At 32.9% G+C, this 20,169-nt stretch overlaps 1 long non-coding RNA gene across 1 annotated transcript in view; it reads right to left on the reverse strand.

The window, feature by feature from the left end:
- Positions 1–615: 615 nt before the first annotated feature.
- Positions 616–20,169, reverse strand: part of LOC140608403 (uncharacterized) — a 78,116-nt gene continuing 58,562 nt past the window's right edge. Inside the window, exons 5-8 of the long non-coding RNA XR_012010424.1 lie at positions 5,549–5,673; positions 3,525–3,664; positions 2,906–3,109; positions 616–751 (exon numbers count right to left, since the gene is read on the reverse strand). This is a non-coding gene — a long non-coding RNA (uncharacterized lncRNA). The remainder of the gene's footprint in view (positions 752–2,905; positions 3,110–3,524; positions 3,665–5,548; positions 5,674–20,169) is intronic.

A 20,169-nucleotide genomic window follows, 5' to 3' on the forward strand; every position in this document is an offset into this window, starting at 1 on the left:
TTATCTTCAGCTTGGGCGGGGGGGCGGGGGGAAACCCGCAACATTATTTAACAGAACATGGTGCATGCCATTCAGAGTAAAAGTCCCCATCCCATTTCACACGCAAGTACACCATTCTTCCCTTCAAGCTCCCTAGGGAATAGCCAAAGTAGGCTGTTAAAAAAAATTAAAAAACAGAAGCATTTTCAAATGAAAAAGCTGTGAGAAGATTCCAATAACAAGCCAATAGTGCTTTTCTACCAAAATCAAAGACTGTGTCACAAAAGTTGAAATAGGAATTTTCTCCCCTCAGGTGGGCTGAAGTGAGGGCAGGCCAGTAATACTGGTTGCCAGGTTATTTCTGTGGATATCAACATAAGGCAGAAACTGCACTAAAAGTATTGTCAACTACAGAAAGAGTTACTTCTAGCTTCTAGCAGACAGCCTGTACTTAATACGGTTTCATTAAATATTTATGCCATGAATGATACACTAAATTGACCCAGCATAGCCAAGCTTAAAAAAGAGGTAGTGGTTTCTTCAATTGGGCAAATAATGCCTTTGAATGGTGGTAGCAATATAGATGACGGAAATAGTATCTTTCTTTTTTCTTGATTAATGATGATTTTATCAGTTCCAGAACACAATGTTCGTAACCCTAGAGGGAATACAACTCAAAAGCATTATAATAATACTGTTTCTTTAATGGCCATCTTTTTCAGGTAGCAGGGATGATGCTTCACCAACAGACAGGCCTTGCCAACAGGAAGACCTGAGAGAAAGAAGATGGAATCATTAAATCTAAAATGGTGGTCGAGGGAAGCTTTTTAAAACACACAATAAGGCATTACATGGGCTCAAATACTTTTAGGGGGGATTATGAGGGTAGACTGGTCTTCAAATAATTATGATAGGTACTAGAATCAGCAGTATGTTGCCTGTGTAGTTGACATCTCACACCAACAATTTAGAGTCCAAATTTGTTTAATATAGAAATTGAATGATTATGTCTCTTAGCCTGTGTATTGATAAATGAAATGTGTGGTTATGACCTCCCTGGAGCTTCTAACCATAAATGTAACCCAATTACCTATAGCATATGGTCATATATCAAAGGGCGCTTTTTAGAGTGATGTGGGAAGCTTTTAAAATATATTGATGCCCAGACCCCATCCTTGGCAACTTTTAGGTGGGGGCAAAGTATATACTTTTTAAAAAATCCCCAGGTAATTCAAATATGCAATCAGGCTTAGGAACCATCTATCTAAAAGATGCTTTCTCTGTTCTTGCCAAGAGTTATACATCCCAGTCTTCTGAAAGCAACTTCATGGGCTCTTGGTAATGAGACATACATACTCAAATGTTTATAATAGAACTCTAGTTGATTGGAGTGAATTAATCAATTAAGGTTACACAGCGGAGCCTCCAATTCCCAGAAATACTTTATTCCATTGGCAGAGTATTTCTTACGGAAGTTCAATGAGCTTATAGTTGTACTTCTTGCTTAGGGAATTATATCTTTTTAAAAATAGGCTAAAAACAAAAGATAATAGAGTATGAGAGGAATGGACCATGGAATATGTTAAAGCCTAAGTCCAACAGCTATTTTTAGCATAAATTATAAATTAATACTATAAATCTCAGAGTTAAGGGTTGCCTTCAGCACTGTAGAGTCCATGCTGTTTCATCAACATCATGATGGTTTTGGAGTGACTGGTTGGCTCAAAGTTGCCAAGGATGGGGTCTGGGCATCAATATATTTTAAAAGCTTCCCACGTCACTCTAAAAAGCACCCCTTGATATATTACCATCTGCTATAGGTAATTGGGTTAAGCTAGAGTAGGCCTGGGGTCCTGAGTTTAAGCCTCATGTTGGGAGTAGAGGTTATGTAAGAAAAAGCCATCATGATGGCTTTTCCCAGGTTTTCTCTATTGACTACTTGATTATATAACATAAAATGGTCAACTGTGCCAAATTCTGGGGTTTATTTACTATTGTTTAACTACCAATAATCCTTGAAGATAGTAGAAGACGGAGAGGGGTTGGCATACAGCTTAGGGATTCTCCTGTTTTTCATCTATATGAAATAATGTAAAAATTTTAACTCCCTAATTATCATGGGTGAGGATGTAGGAAAAGAGGAGGGATATTATAGGGGGAAAAGGATGCAGGTGAACAGGAAGAGGTCAAATAAAAGGGGAAGTAGGTATGTAGAAAAGCAACCGGGCAGAAACAAAATGGAAAAAACAGGGGGCAAATTAAACAGGAGAGTTAAGGGCAAGATGAGAGTCCAAGTGTCAGCCCCCCTTCTCCTTTTCTTCTATGCAAGCCAGATTTTGAGCCCAATCCCAGTTTTGGCAAATCCATTTCAGTATTTGGTTGTAGTCAGCAAAATGATGATTTTCAGAACCTACCCATCCTAAATGGGAATAACTTATTGTTTCATATAATTTTTGAAAGCATACCCAATTTTCTAAATGGATATTTCCTGAGGCATTATTAAATACTTACCACTATGGGTCTTTCATACTCTCTTAGAATTATCTTTTTCAAATTCAGTGACCATGCTACATTCTTAAATTTATATCAAGTATAATTACATTAAGTTTATTTTATACTTTGTTAAGCCAGTGCAGTAATAACTTTTTTATCTCCAGATTAATTTCTTTTACCCACAGCAGCAAACCATGCTCCAAACAGCACAGCTTTTTGAGACTATTATTATGCATGCACAGCTGCATCTTGCCTTAACTAGTGTCTGTGATTATTCAGTACAGAATTCTGCATATACTCATTATCCACAGGAGAGTCTTCCTCCTCTTTATTTGTGCACAGCTCAGGAGTGAGACCTCCTGCAAGTTGCAATTTAGATGTAAAAGGAGTTTATTTTAGGAATGTTCATCTTTCAGCACAAAGGGGTACATACCCTTGGTGAAGTGCATTCAAAACTTCCAGTTTTAATGAGAGTTCTATGTGTACATCAATAGGAAATGGGAAAACCTTTGGTCACAGACAACGTCTCCAGCAGCGCGAAAGGCATATTCACTTTCTGATCTAGCTGTTATCAAAATCAGCATGAGTCCTTCTTTCTCAGGTAGGAACTGCTGGATTGGGAACCTGATGCTGGCTCCTCAGGGAACATAATACGGAAGAAAGTTATCGAAGATAGATCATAGAATATTTATGAAGAGCTCATGTCTATATTGTGCTTTACTAGTGCCTGTGATACAAATAGTGTAGAAAACACTGTCCCTCCATTTTACACAGATTTCTAATTTGACGGAAAACTGGCAAATAACCTGAATAGCATATTTAAGTATAAGCGAACACACAGAGTAGGGCAAATAGTCTTTGTAAGTCCATGTATATCAAACTTGGTCAACATTATGCCTGTTCATTTAATTTTTACCAAAAGTTGCTCATTTAAAATTTTACATATATTTATTGTTCTGAATATTTGGCAACAGTGGGATACAAGCCAAATACATGATTTGTCTTCAGGAACTATTTGGGAAATATATAAAGAAACATCAAAAAGTACTTACTAATTCAAGTAGGACACGCTGGAGTGCCAAAACATATTTCACAGATGTCGCTCTTGTTTAGGATCAAGGAAGAAAGAGATTCAGATGATCTTTTTGGACAAGAAGTTTTTCCATTATGAGACAAATAGTTGTTTAGATTTCTGTTAGGCATGAGAGAGGAAAATATTATGTTTGGGAAGAGAGTTTGAGTAAAGCTTTAAAATAAGAAATGAAAATGAATTATAAGGCCTTCTTTGAAAGAGGGATTGTGTTAGGGATTTGAAGAGATGAAATTGGAACAACGGATGGAATTTATTGTGCATGATCTAGAATGTCAAACAGGTGTTTAAGCATGTTTCAGAGGAGAATTATTAAGACTTTGAAAGCTGCACAAAAATCTAAATTCATTTTATTTTAATAATCTAATATTTCTAGATATTAAGTGACAAACTTAATGCAGCCTACATGTAATGATACATAAGAGAAGTTCAACATCATGATGATTAGAATAATAGTAAATACATAGAAGTGATTGCTGGCAGGGCAATATTCAAAAAGATAGTCTCCAAAATCTAACTTGAACTTGGAAAAGATTTTACTAAATTATTTAGAATAGAAACAAAGGTGAAGATGGCATAATATTTAAAAGGAAAGAAAAGGACTGGGTTGCTTAGGTTGTATTGAGAGTTTCTTAAACTTCTGTGTATGATAACTCACATGGGTCACCGTGGAGGGGCAAGAAAGCAAAAGACAAGTTTTTTCATAAACTACTTTTACTGGGACATGGATCATGATAACCTCTGTTCTGGACATTGCTCATTTGACCACCAAGATTTTCTAAAGCTCAGGGATGCAAACTTTATGTAACTTAAAGCAGTTGAGCCAACCTTAAGTAAACTTCAGTTTTTAATGAGAGTGTTCTAGGAGTAAAATAAGCCTCTGTTGAGTCATCCACATCTGATGTTGATGTAAAAGTGAAGAACAGTACCTGCTTTTGGTGACAACAGTAGTGGGAGATTCTATAAAAGGTCTGAGGTCTATTTAGAAAATGAGTCACTGCAATATGAAGCCTGCTTTTATCAAATGATATAATATCATGTATGGTTTTCCCACAAAACAAAACAATAAATTTAATTATACCAAATCCGTTTAAATCTAGCCTAATCTGTATCACATAGGACGCTGAAATGTCCAGTCCAGAAATCAAAAGATTGATACTAAGAGAAATCAGCAATTCCTATGTTCTTCTGAATCTCCACTGTCCGTTTTTCCCCTTCAGATTCTGGAATTCAGATTATTAATTAAACATATATATAAATCAATAATATAAGGACAACTTATAGTTTATTGCTAAATCTAGACACTGTTTTAAAAAGGATGCTATTAGGGATGCCTGGGTGGCTCGCAGTTAAGCTCTGCCTTTGGCTTAGGGCGTGATCCTGGAGTCCTGGGACTGAGTCCCTCATCCGGCTCCCTGCATGGAGCCTGCTTCTCCCTCTGCCTGTGTCTCTGCCTCTCTCTCTGTGTCTCTCATGAATAAATAAATAAAATCTTTTTTAAAAAAGGATGCTAGGCAACCCCGGTGGCTCAGCGGTTTAGTGCCGCCTTCAGCCCAGGGCGTGAACCTGGAGACCTGGGATCGAGTCCCACGTCAGGCTCCCTGCATGGAGCCTGTTCATCCCTCTGCCTGTGTCTCTGCCTCTCTCTATTAATAATAACACCAATATACCAGGTGTAAACTAGCTGTCCCCTCAAATTAGGACATATGGCACCCTAATTATAGAACATTAGAAATTTTTCTTCCACATCTTTTTACTCTGGATAATTTAAAGTTTCATCTAAATAAGTGAATCAGAATGCGATGTTTGTGAATAGTCATAGAAACATTTTTCTCAGTAAAGAATCAACAGTATTTGGAAACCAACAATATACTAGGGAGGGGAGTTAAAGATTTGGAAAAATCAAAGACGAGTTAATCAGGATGCTTTCACCGTACAGAACAGAAAACAGATAGTAGTTTAAACAGATATGGGATTGTTGCTCACCTGAGTCTGGAGTAGGTGGCTGCTAGCATTGCTTTAGTCTTTAAAGGCTCAATGATGTTTTTGATATTCTTATGGCCTCTCCTTCATGGTCACCGATAGTTTCGAGCCCAAGTTATCATACGTATCTTACAGGAAGAAAGAAAAAAGACAATTCTTTTCTAAAATACTTATCCCATGCATCATACACCTCAATGAATAGATCTCTGCTACACAGCTATGGGAGATTGAAACAGTGCTTAGGACGGCAGGGATAGGGAACTGGGATTATATCAATCAATATGGTATGACACGATGATGTTAAGATTTCACATCAATACAATTTCAGGAAGGCAATGCCACTCATTGGAATAGGGAAGAGGAATCTTGTTTGCTTTATAAGAGGATTTGAGTGTTTTAATATAATCAGTTTGATATAAAGACTCTAAAAAAAAAAAAAAACCTTCCCATAGAGAATTCAACATATGAAACTGTGGGGCATAAAGAACTATAAATTGCAAGTTGAGAATCATATGAATTAAGCCATGGTACAACAATATCATGGGGGACAACAAACGCAGACTGGTAACAGGGAAGGAAAATGTTTTGTTCTATTTATTAAATTACTTCTCTTCTATTTTGTGTTTTATGTTTAATACCAAATATAATTATACCAAAGATAAACAAACAATGGCTATGGACTAAATCTGGCTCCCAGTCTTTAAAAAAATTTTTTTTTAAATAAAGCTTTATTACAACATAGTCACTCTCATTTAAGTGTTGCCCATGGCTGCTGTTGTGTAACGATGACAAATATAAGTAGTTGTGACTCATTATTTGCTATCTAGCCCTTTACAGAAAATATTTTCAACCTCAATTTAAAGTAATAGGGATAGAACATAAATGCCTATATTTTTTCTTAAATGTATCTCATTGAGAAGTAAATAAAAGTTTTATAGTGAATTTGGAGCTACTGAAACAAATCTTTGAGTATTTCATGTAGTCATCAGAATATGTTATGATATGTTTTTATTATCTGTTTTCGGGTGAGCTTAGTCAACTATATCATTAAGTTCATTAGCATTTTCAAATAAAAATAGTCTGATTTAAATAGAATTGAATTTTTCCTGTTATTTTTAAAGTTACTTATTTAATAAAAAAACTACTGAATGAGATAATAAAATTCTGAGAGTAGTAAACATATTTATACATATTTCTTGTAACTCTTGTCTTGTTCTGCAACCAAAATAAATATTTCCTTTAATTTACATTATTAAGTATTCCTATAGATTTTATTCTTTCTGAACCCAGATCTCTTCTATTTTTTTTGCATTCTCCCCTGAGAGTTCTAAACAGCTACAAAGAATTGAACTATTGACTCAATGTTGATAAACAATCATCATATCCCTATTTTTGGCTGTGAATTCTTTTCTGAACCAGAAGGTGGTTTGTGCAGATTCTTAGAGGTATATCCAGTAAGTAGAAATTCTGCAGATAACTAAAATCTAGTATATTCACAGTACAAAACATGATCTCTCATGACCCTCCGAAACATTTAGGTCCATTGGCCAAATCAAGACAATCCAGATGAAACTTGAGTGGCGTTCTGGACAAGGGTGAAGAATCTGTCTAAGCAGCTTTAGCTCTGGTCAGTGGCCCAGATTTAAAGAAGATGCCTTCTAAATTCCACTATATTTGGTACACTTTTAATGTGTATCAACACAAACAAAAAATTAGAATACCAATATAAAATAACAATAAATGATTAAAGGAATTATTTGCACTTCTAATTTTTCACAGAAATATTAGCATTAATTCAATGCTTGAAAAGTCATTAGATGCAATAGGGATAAGAAATGGACAAGTTTACATAAGATGAAATTCCTGTGATATTCTCTAAAGAAAAAGTATATTTTTAAATAGGTGATTTTGTCTCCAAAAATATATTTTATGTGACATGATGAAATGAAATCCATATAATCATAGAAAATATTTTCTCTGTGTTGTACATAAAATAATTTCTATTCAAATCAGAGCTACTAATTTTATTTATTTTTTTAGAGCTACTAATTTTAAGAGATTTAAAAATAAGAGCCTAAAATATAGTTCAGGACATACTCATATTAAATCGTAAATTTTGTTTGAATTCCATTTTTAGAATGACAAACACTTAAATTAAAATTTGATTAACACAATATAAACATCATTAGATCTAAACTCTAATCAAAGGGAACTGCCATTATACCAGTATGGATAAACTACTACTATAACCTGACTCTCGGAAGAGACAGGGATTAAAATATAGCTGCAAAAATCAAATTTTCGCTTCCTTTAAAAATCTACAGAGGCAAAAAATTGTAATGTGTTCTTCTAAAGCATCTCTGTTCTTAGGTTATAGGGTTCATTATGGTGAATTCATTACCCTACCTTCTTCTATAAGTTATCTATAGGAGTTTTAGGTTTTACAACACATCATATATTTCCATATAGCTTACCCTGGTGGATTGACAAGAGTTTCAAATAGTATAAATACATGAAGAGATTATAGAAGAATAAAGTACTTAACAAAAGTATATTGGAAATTAACTTGGAACTTGACACTTTATTCTCTATTATTCCGTTTTTCACCTTATGGATAGATTATCTTACCAACTGCAAATCTCTCCTGGGCAAGAACAATGCGTTTCAGTATTAAGGCTTCAACATACTACTGGGAATACCACCAGAACTTAATTTAATGTAAACTAGTAGTAAAACAATCTAGTGTATTGTGCTCAAGATTCACTTTTATAGCAGTTATGAGAGTACCCAGCATATTTATAATCACATTTCTGTGCCCTTGAGGAAAGAGTGAATCTTAGATGGAGATCTTATCCTAGTTTTACATTGTTAAATTTCATTTACATTTCATCTTACACTTGTCAATATAAGATGCAAATCTCTGATGGTTAAACTTGTCTTAGTATTATAATATTCTACATAGGTACTTATTAATTATATATAAGCTTTCATTGTCCCAATTGTGCTAAAATGTGTGTCTGTAAAACTGTGCCAATGTTTTCATTTTCCGCGTATCTTTGTTTGCTTTCATTCCTAGGTTGTTTCATTGTAATGTGCCCTCTATACTATGCCCAGTGAATTCATTATAGGGATACTAAAATATAATTACTGTATTAACCTAAAGTTATTTTTGAGTGCCTTCTTAATACAAGTGACTTTTTAAGTTATATTACAATTAATCTTTTTTCTCCTTAATCCTCAATCATTCTTAATCATGTTTAAATAGTCTTAATCATGAAACATTCTTAATCATTCCCAAATACCTTTAAACATTCTTAATCATCCCATTCTTAATCATTCTCTGCGTTTCAGGGATACTTAGAGATGCTGATAAATGTGCTATCTATATCTGGCCTTGATGTTTTAATGTCTCATGATTTCATGTCTATAGTTCTTCTGTTATTCCTTTTCTATGCAAGATAGTAATTAATAAGTTCCACAGGTGTGAACATATGAAAATCAATCTTCAAAAAGGAGATTTTCTGTTTACCTAGATAGATTTCCATTATATACTACCAAAAGTTTCTCAGCAATTGCTTTGTTTTCTGACCCTCTTGGTGTTGTATTGATCTTCACTGGCAAGAACATTTTTACCATTCTTTACATGATTAGTTTCCCAATGGTAGAACAAGAAATAAGAATTGTTCATAAGATGTCAGGCTCTATATGTGTTGGAGAGAAAGCACTGGAAGGAGCTAATGGTATTCCTTTCCCCCTCTTCTGAAGCCAAACTTTTTGAAGATTTGAGACTATGATTATGGTAAATTAAAAGTTAGGCACTAGAGCCATGTTTCTGAAATTGTTTTTTTGAACATTTCATTCTCTTCATTTCGTACATAGCATATCCATAAATTTCAAGACCAGTGGTTCAGTTTTGAACTAGAAAAGCAACTATTAAAATTGTACCTAGAATATTGAACAAATAGACATAATAATGTACCCTGTTCTTTAAAACAATTCAAGCGGTGAGAAGCAAATTGCACATATACTGTGTAATAAATAATGATTGAGCCATAGAATTATCTTTGACACAGACATTGATTTGATAATTTGCTCTATACAGAAAATAGAAATATTTCTATTTCTAAATAGAAAATATTTTTGAAATTCTGAATTCATTTTGAAGGTATAAAATGTGGATGATTTGATATACATTATAAAATGATTACCTTAATTAAGTTAATTAGCACATCCACTACCTCATATAGTTAACATTTTTGTGTTGCCTATGTGGTGATATTGTGGGATTGTTAAGCGTGATGGTCAAGAAAGAATTCTTGAGATGTTTTACGGGGCAACTAGTAAGTTTATTTAAGTAGCACAGGGATAGGACTCACGGGCAGAGAGAGCTGCACTTTTGCTATATGAAGCTAGTGGTTATATGCTTAGTGCTCGGTGGGGGAGGGAATGTGCAGGGAGTATTAGATCATAAATGTCTTCTTCAAATTTCTACTCATAAAATTACTTTCGTAGGATTCCTCTGGTGCTTATCATTCAGTGTGATATTAACTATTGGTGACTACATGGCAGTCATGAAACTCTTTAAGAATGTAGCAACCAGCATATATTTGATCCTTAATGAAACCATGCAGGCTATAGATCAGCCTTCTGGTCTACAAGTGAACATTTTTCTGCTTCAATCCCTCATCAGTGAGAACACTTAAGATCTACTCTCCTGACAAATTTCAGATGTACAATACGGCATTTTCAATTATAGTCACTATACTGTATATTAGATCCCCAGAACTTATTTATTTTCAAAGTAAAAGTTTGTACCCCTTCACAATTTGAAACTTACAAAAATAAAGTCAATGAGGATATTGTTATTAAATTTAATTTGTTCCTATAGCAGAATTATTAGAACCTAGTTCGTAAGTGTACTGACAATTTTTTAGATGGCTAATAGAATTTTAACAATAAGATTAATTACTATGGTATTTAATGTAATACATAACATATAAAGGTAAAATAGCAGTGATTATGATACTTAGATCTTAATCTACTCATGAGAAATGTTATTTTATCTTCATTTAAAAAAAGTTTATGATTTCAAATTAAAATTGCCTTACCTAGGACAATAACGTACTTTAAAAGTATTTCTACAAGATAATTGACTGCTTTAAAAACCATAGTTATGTGTTGTGAGGTTTATAATATTTGTATAAGTACATCTATGACAAAGGTAGCATAAAGGCTGGGAGAGGGGAAACAGAAGTATACCATTGTACAGTTCTTAAACTTCATGTGTGGTGAAATACCCCTTGGAGATATCCTATGTATACTCTAAAGCTCATCCCTTTTCAGCACTCCCTCTCCTGGATAACGTATTTAAAGAAATATGATGAATAGTTTTAATAGCATGTTATATATTGTCAAAGGAAGGATAGTGGATTGGAAGATTCCCACTTTCATATAAAAGAAACAATGCACTGAGATAGAAAAAGGTTGAAAAAATTAAGATGAAAGGTATAGAGTGAAGGTATGATACACATGAAACTAAAATGTAAGAATTCAAAGAGAGACAGAATGGAACGGATGAAGAGATACATGGTAAAATTCTGCCAAAATTGATGTAGAGGCATTAAGATTCAGGTTTGAGAAGTTCTGTGAATCCCATCCAAGATAAATGCAAGGAAAACTACAGATTGCCATGTCATAAGGAAAAAGATAAAGAGCTAAAGGGCATTATCTTAAAGTAAGCAAGAGCGACATCTACTGCCAATTCTCAAGAAAAAATAAAAATTAAGCAAAAGGAGGACTACAATGTCATCATATATACTCGAATAGCAAAATAACAATGAATGGCAACCTAGAGTTCATCATTGCAGGAGAGAGGGGGAGCCTCTCCAATAATAAAGTTGAAATACACGTATTTTCGGATAAATAAAAACTGATAGAATTTGTCACTAACTTTTATGGACTGGATTTGGAGATAAGGCCTTTAAAGAGATAACTAAAATTAAACGAGGTTATAGAGTTGGACCCTAAGAAGAGGGAGAGGCACCAGGGATTTGCACACAGAGAAGAAAGGCCAGCTGAGGACAGAGAGGGAAGGTAGCCATCTTAAAGCCAAAGAGAGAGGCCCACTAACTCTTTTACCTTGAACTTCCAGTCTTTAGAGTGGTGCAATATAAATTTATTTTGGTTAAGTCACTTATTTTGCTGTATTTTGAAACAGTAGCCCTAGCAGAGTAACATACCCACAAACCCACACCACTTTTCAGATATGATATAAAATAAAATTGTGTGATATGACAAGAAAAAAATAACATAAATGCTTTCACAAATCCAAGTGGATATTGAATGAATAAAACAGTAATAATAAAAATTTACTGTGTGTTTAAAGAAGGTACCATATTAAAGCACATGACAAAGATGGCATATGTAGCAGGAGGGAATTAAAGTTAACATGTTCAAAAGATCTTTCTTTATATAAAAAGGGGGGGAGATATACAGCATCATTATTTATTTTATTTTATTTTATTTTACTATTTTATTTTATTTTATTTTATTTTATTTTATTTTATTTATTTTATTTTATTTTATTTTATTTTATTTTATTTTATTTTATTGAGGTATAATCGACATGTAGCATTATATTAGTTTCAGGTATGCAATGTAATGATTCCATAATTGTATATATTGCAATATGATCACCACAATAAGTCTAATTAACATCTGACACCATATGTAGTTACAAAGTTTATTTTTTTCTCATGATAAGAACTTTTAAGAACTATTCTTGTGGTTACTTTCAAATATGAAATATAGTATTATGAGCTATAGTATTATTATATTATAGTATTCATATAACAATTATATTATTATTAACTATATGTGCTATACATTATATCCCCAGGACTTATTTATAACTAGAAGCCTGTACCTTTAACCCTTTCACTCATTTTGTCCATCCCCCATTCCCAGCCTCTAGCAACCACACAATATGCTTTCGTATCCTATTAAATTTATTTTACTTTATCCAATGGATAAAATAAAGAGGGTTTTATAGGATAAAAAAAATGACATGTCTGTTTCAGTAAAACACTGACTACAATATAAGTGACTTTTTTTCTAGAATGGTTCTATACAAAATGGTAAGACTGGAAACAGGAAAGTGTGGCTATACAGTAAAGTGTAAAATGATGGTAAATTCAATTGTCCATGGTGACAATGTGATTCAAAATAGAAGAAAATACTTAGGAAACATTTATCATTTACACTTAAAAGGAATAGGTTATTAGGATTTGATTTGTAAGGGGAAGAGAAGAAGGATTGTCAAATCTACTGATGGTTTTCCAGTTTGGACAACTGGAATGACTTTGACAATATTCATTACTAAATGATACACAGAAAACCTTAGGTATGTAATCATTCATCACAGACTTATTTAGGTTATTTAGTGTCTACTTATGATGGTAGACACATCCACCCAAACCATAAGACCAATGAAACTGACCCTAAGGAAGACTAATTTTATTATTGTGTTTTATCAATGCTGTTGTTTAATAGTTTTACTATTTCCAGCTGTTAACAAATGTGCTCTGTGAGAAATTATCTTTAATTAACAGAAAATATAGTGGCATAATATATCAAACCAATGTTATGTAGCTAACTTCATTTTTCATTTTCAGAAGTCTCTTGGTGATTTTGGACTGAACTAAGGTGTTCTTCACAGTGAGTTCCTTAAGTATTCCTGGAAAGTTCCCAGAAGCTTTGTCCTACAAAATTTTTATTGAAATACATATACCAAAAAGTGCTGAAATCTTAAGTGTACTTAATAAATTATCAATCATATCATTGAAGAGTGAGAAAGTATGAAGCAGTAGCCATACAGGAAAGCAAAGCCTACATGCATTACATACTCAAGTAGAAGAGAGTTGTACTTCTTTGTAAATACAGTCTATCTGCAAAGTGGAGACCTAATAAAATACAGAGTTTGGAGAAGTTTAGGGATTGGTTGCCTTTCAAAAGGAAGTGTTGATTAATGTCAGCCATGGAGGTGTGGTTTTTCAGATGAGACTGTTGATTGGTTGACAGTGTATTCATTGCCTTGAGGCTTTAACTAATTAGCTCACTTCCAAAAGTATGGGGCTTTTACTGAGAATTTACTTTTCCAAGTGTGTTATTGGGTCAGAGCACCCATTGAGAGCAGCTCAAACTGAGGCTGGTCACCAATTAGCTAAACAAGTGTAAAACAGAATCTGGTGGTTGTTTGCTATCTTGGCTACAAAATAATCAGTCTTCCTGGGAACATGGAAATTTAACAAAAATATTTATGTGATATGTAAAGTATACTACTTAGTGTATACAACTTGATGGGTTTGGGAGTAAGTATACATATGTGAAACCATTACCACCACCCCAAACCACGAATTGATAATAAGATAAAGCTTTTCACTTGAATGAAGTAGAAAAATGAATGAAGGAGAGAAACCATGTACTTTGAAAAATGTGAGATTTGGTATTTTAAGTGACTATGCTCCCAATAAGCTATGTGACCTTGGGCAAGTCACTTAATCTCTGGACTTCATTTTCCTCATCTGTAAAATGGATGATGCGTTGGCTCAGCCTATCCCACAGAATTCTAGGAAGCTATGAAATAAGATAATGAATGTGTAAGCAAACTATAAACTGAAAATCATTTCAGTACACAGGTGAAACTATTATGATTTTTTAAAAGTGTATTGTCAATTACTTTCTGAAAAAAAAGTTTAATGTGAAGCACCTCCATATACATGGACTACATTATGAAATATAGAGCACTACCGATACCCTACAAGACTTCTTTGGGTATCACTAACACCTCCCATTCCAAAGCAACTAGTAGCATGGTATACAACTTCATAGCTGTTAGTGATTGTGATAGTGACACCAGTATTTGAACTTTAACTTAGATTTAAAGCATATATGTTTTTACACTTAAAACTAATATTACACTGGGTGTTAATTAACCAGAACTTAAATAAAAACTTGAAACATTAAAAAAAAATATTTCCCTCTTTGTCAAAACCAAGTGTCTACATAGGCCTTGGCCGTTTGCTGTCCTCATCCTGTCTATCCTGAGTGGATACCACAATATCTAATTCCTGTACTTTCATAACTTTATTTTTACTTTTTTTAAGATTTTATTTATTTATTCATGAGAGACAGAAAGAGAGAGAGAGGCAGAGACACAGGCAGAAGGAGAAGCAGGCTCCATGCAGTGAGCCCGATGTGGGATTCGATCCAGGGTCTCACACCCTGGACTGAAGGTGGCGCTAAGCTAAACTGCTGAGCCACCAAGGGTGCCCCTCTTTTGTAACTTTAGGTAGCTATTTTCTCTCAACTTGTTCTTCTTTGAGATTGTATTGGTTGGATCTATTTGGTGCTTTTAATTTCCACATACCTTTTAAAATTACCAATTCAATTTCTATCAAACATTACTTTTGTGATTTGCAAAAATTATGAAGAAATGACTTGGGAAGAAATTAAAAAGCAGTTTTCCAATCAATATATATGGTAAATCATTTCATTTACATAGAAAATTAATTTCTATTTATTTTTGTTCAATAATTGTATAATGCTACATATCTTTTTTATATATTGGCATTCAATTTTTATATTCTATACATTTTGTTTAAATTTAATTTTCCTTTTTAAAATAAAATTCCATGTAAATTTATATGCACAGACTTTGTATCCACCTACCCTGCTAGTTTCACTTAGGATTTTTAATCATTTATCTATAGATACTTTTTGATCCTTTTGTGCCTAATTATGTTTCCTGTCACCAATAATTATTTTTATTTCTACAGCAATTCAAACTTCACTATAGATAGATACTAAAATGTGGATATATTTGCTTATTTTGCTTGTAGTTTTGTATGAGATAGCATCTCCAGGATGACATTGAAGAAAATGTTGATAGATACATTGATAGATAAACAGATATAAAGATATAGAGATATATTTGTTCATCTTGCTTATTTTATTGTACTGGGTAGTATCTCTAAGATAAAATTAGAGAGAATGTTGACAGTTAATACCTTTGTCTTCCCAGTTCTGTGGGGCAGGGTGAGGAATTTTGAGAACATTCTCATTTAGTATGTTTGCTGTACATTTTTGTGTTTCATTTTGGTCACAATTAACATTTTATAATTTTTATGGCATTTGGTTGCTATGAGTGGATGATAATAAAAGTGGTCTTTGTGAATATTAAATCAACATCTGCTTTTGGAAGGAGCAAAAGATTCGTTGTGATACATTATCCATTTTGTTAATTTATTGCTTAATTAGGTTTTCACATATAGGCAGATATTAATTATGAAATCTGATGTCTTTTAATAATTTCAAACATTCTCAGCCATAGTTTTTCAAGCTAATGCTACTTGCCTCATTGTCTCTTACATTCTAGGACCCTGGTCACACTATTTTAGAACTTTTCACAGGAACTCTTATATGTCTTAATCTCTTCCCTTTTTTTTATATCTTTATAATTCTTCTTGATAAATATTTACTTCTGATCCACTTGATTTTCATTTCAGCTGTGTCTAATTTTCTATTACACCATCTATGATCTTTAAACTTTGCTAGTTTATTTTTGTTCTAGAATACCAACTGTTTATTTTTGTCATTTACTACACGTTTTCATTTAACTTTAAAACTGTGTGTTTTAAGCTTTTCTTACATTTCTTTGAATTTTATTAATTATATCTGTTTTATTTTTTTCTAAAGATTTATTTACTTATTTTAGAGAAAGAGCCTATGAGCAGAGGGAGGAGGAGAGAAGGAGGGAGAGAGAAAATTCTCCAGCAGACTCCCTGCTTAATGTGGAGCCTTATGTGGGGCTCAATCCCAGGACCCTGAGATCATGATCAGAGCCAAAATGAGGAGTCAGATGCTCAACTGACTGAGTCACCCAGGCACCACAAATCATATCTGTTTTAATTCTCACATATGAAAAAAAGATAAGTGCTATAAGATTGTTCATCTGTTTTTTACATTTTGTTTTTGTCTAGTGATTTTTGGTTATATTTTTCTTCCTCATGTGTCTAAATATACATGATTGAAGGGTAAACATTGTTCATTTGAAGTCCAAAGACTACCTTGGCTTCTCTCAATGACGTAGTCTTCACAGATCACAGGAATGATTTAAAATCTGTTCCTATGAGGACTACTTTTGATTCTATATATTTGTACATCAAAAGCCTGGGAACTTTACACTGGCCTCTTCTCCTTAGCACTGCTGATTTCTTTTCCTTTCTCCCTTTATATTCACTAACCATCAAAAAGCTCTGCTATGCTTCTCAGTCTCCTTGCATTATTCAGCCTTATTAATCCCTCATGCTATAAAATATCTAAGCGAATATAGACATAATAATAAGGAAGTTTCCTCCTTCATCTACCACTGTACACAGTACACAACAGAGTAAATAATTTAATTACTATGATTATGGCAAAATTGAAAGTTTTAAATTTATACCTAAAAGAAAATATCAATATGAGTTTAATATACAGAAAATGCATATATATACCTGCATATATAGCCAACAATGAAATAAACAAAATAAGCAAAAGGGATATAACATTTTCATAAAGATGAAAATTATAACCAGTGAAATCAGTGAAAAACTAATAATGTTAGCTCATTTTCATTTGTCATTTAAACATGAGTCCCTTATCTTTGAAACAGACCTGTCATCTTTCTTTGTTATCTCTTATATTTGATGAATTTTATTATTTATTTTTCATTCAAGTTAGGTTTTACAACACAAATATTTTCCAACTTTAAATTACAACTATTTTTATTCATTAATACAGTGAGCCAGTAGTTGCAGTACTCCTGGAATACTTTTGATTTTCTTTTTAGTATTATTGCATCTTTCTTAAAATATATGTAAATGTGTTTATGTTTTATAGGTGTTTGTAAGTCTAGATATATTTTTTTCTATCTTTGATTCATTTATTTACATAGTAATTATTATGTTAGCTACTATTTATTAATGTGCATTGAGGCTTCCAGATTAAACATAATGCACTCTTTTATACATATTCTCTGTTTGCCTGAGGGTAATATTAAATAAATCTTACAGAGAGCCCAAATAATGAGCAAACAAGTAAACCCTCCTGTATTTTCCCTGTTTATTAATATTAAATTGCAGCATATTTTTCCAGTATCTCACTGCACTTCAAATCATTTAAATTTGTGGAGGATATCCTTCTAATCTTATATATTTAGAAGGTTGCATGTCTTTGTCATCTTTTCAAATTATGCTTACCCACACTTTGTCAAATATTCATTACAAATATTATCTCTCAGTTGTGGTTTATCTTTTAATTCTCTAGTTTTCCTCTGATGAAAAGAATTTAATTTTAGTTATCCAAATATTTCAATATTTTTTTAGGTTTAATCTCCTCTGCACACTGTTTAATAAATCTCTAGATGCTGAAGATGTGAAGATATTTTCCATTTTTTAGAAGCTTTATATATTAGCTTCCGTATTTAAGCTTATTATATACTTTAGAGTTTTTAATGATGTGAGATAATGTTTAAGGTTTACCCTGGTCTAATATGAATATCAAATTTCTCCAGCACCACATACAAAACAATAAGTGACGATTTTTCTTTTAAAAAAAATATATTTCATATATGCATATAGGAGTGAAACTGTTTCTGGACCTCTTTCTTCCCCCTATTTATGTCTACTTTTTTGCCTAATAGTATACTATCTTAATTTTTGTAGCTTTATAGAAGGTGTTGATATATGGTAGTGTATGGCCTCAAACTTCAAATTGAGTTGACTGTTCTAACTCCTTAAAATCTTCTTGAAATTTCTACAAAATATTAAAATACAACCTAACAAGTTTTTTTTAAAAGGAAAGCTTTCTGTCTCATGTAAAATATCAGAGAATGCACACAGAACTGCCTACATTTATGAAGTCAACAAATTATTTCATTTAGAAATAAAATGAGTAGATTAAATACTTAAAGGAAAGGAGGATGACTGTTATAGTAGGAGAAACACCAATAGTAAAAAAAAATGAATTGGAAAAGACAGCAAGAGATTAATTCAAAAACTTTAAGAAAAAAGTAAACATCTAAATATCTAGAAAATTTAATCATAAAGTTATTAAAAATAAACTTCAATTAAAATAAGCCCCCCCCCCATAAGGGCTACTCACCTCTGTACAGATTTACCTCATGTACAATTTCATTGTACTCATACAATGGAATTCAAAGTTTATTAATGCAATACATGTTTGGAAATAATATTTCCATTTTTGTAACTAAGATTGAAGGACCAAGAAAAGTCACAAAGCAAGAGTAATAGTAATAGGCTAAAGAAGCATTAACAGAGGAAGGTAGGAAAAGTTACACTTTATTTTAGAAAATTTTGAGGATCGTCAAATATCAAGGTATGAGAACCATTACTTCCCTTTGATGCTATAAAGATAGAATTTAAATTCAAAAAATGCCATTTCAATCATTTGTTTTCTTTTTTCATTGTGTTCCTATCTTAAGAATAACTGATTTTGCAAATCTAGGGAAACAGTGATTAAAATTTGATATTTCTCATTTAAATCGGTAAATAATTCAGCATTCTAGAAAACAAAAATTTTATGTATTTTTTTAAGATTTTATTTATTTATTCATCAGAGAGAGAGAGAGAGGGAGAGAGAGAGAGGCAAAGACACAGGCAGAGGGAGAAGCAGGCTCCATGCAGAAGCCTGATGTGGGGGCAGCCTGGGTGGCTCAGCAGTTTAGTGCTGCCTTCAGCCCAGGGCCTGACCCTGGAGACCCAGGATCGAGTCCCATGTCAGGCTCCCTGCGGGGAGCCTGCTTCTGTCTCTGCCTCTCTCTGTGTGTTTCTCATGAATAAATAAATAAAATCTTAAAAAAATATTAAAAAAAAAAGAAGCCTGATGTGGGGCTTGATCCCTGGACTCCAGGATCATACCCTGGGCCGAAGGCAGGTGCTAAACCACTGAGCTTCCCAGGGATCCAAAGAAAAACAAAAATTTTAACTAAACATTATAGAACAGTTTGGGTTCTATGGTAAAAGGCTATAATGTATGCAATGGAATGAATCATTTGAATAAAGATATATTTTTAAATGGAAGTTAGGTATTAACCATAAAGCACTTAAAAATGTATTTAAAGTACTAGAGCTAACCAAACATACACAAAAATATATGTTTGCACAAGCAGTAAGAGAACATAATAAATATTCATTACCAGAAAGTGTTGAGGTATCATTCTGTACTTTTATTATGCTTATTCAATCTCACCTTGCTTCTAATTATTCTTCATTTAACTACTTGTGTCTCAGAGGTTTTCTAATATAAAAAAAAATGCAGCTTGAAGCAGAATCTGAATGCTCGGATGCCTTCAAATTCATACACCTGGACATACTTTCGCAATTCATAGAAGCACTTTTGTGAATTACCACTGCCTCAGTGAAATGAGGTGAAAAACTAACATTGCTTTTTTACCTGAGGCATCATCTTCAAAGAAACATTAGGAGCCTGAAAATGAGGTTCTTTAATTCTTCATTTGTCATATTCTTCAATTTCTTAAAGTAATCCTCTGCCATTTTCTATAT

Source organism: Canis lupus, chromosome 17, assembly GCF_048164855.1.
Source record: "Canis lupus baileyi chromosome 17, mCanLup2.hap1, whole genome shotgun sequence".
In the NCBI taxonomy this organism is placed as follows: Eukaryota; Metazoa; Chordata; class Mammalia; order Carnivora; family Canidae; genus Canis; species Canis lupus.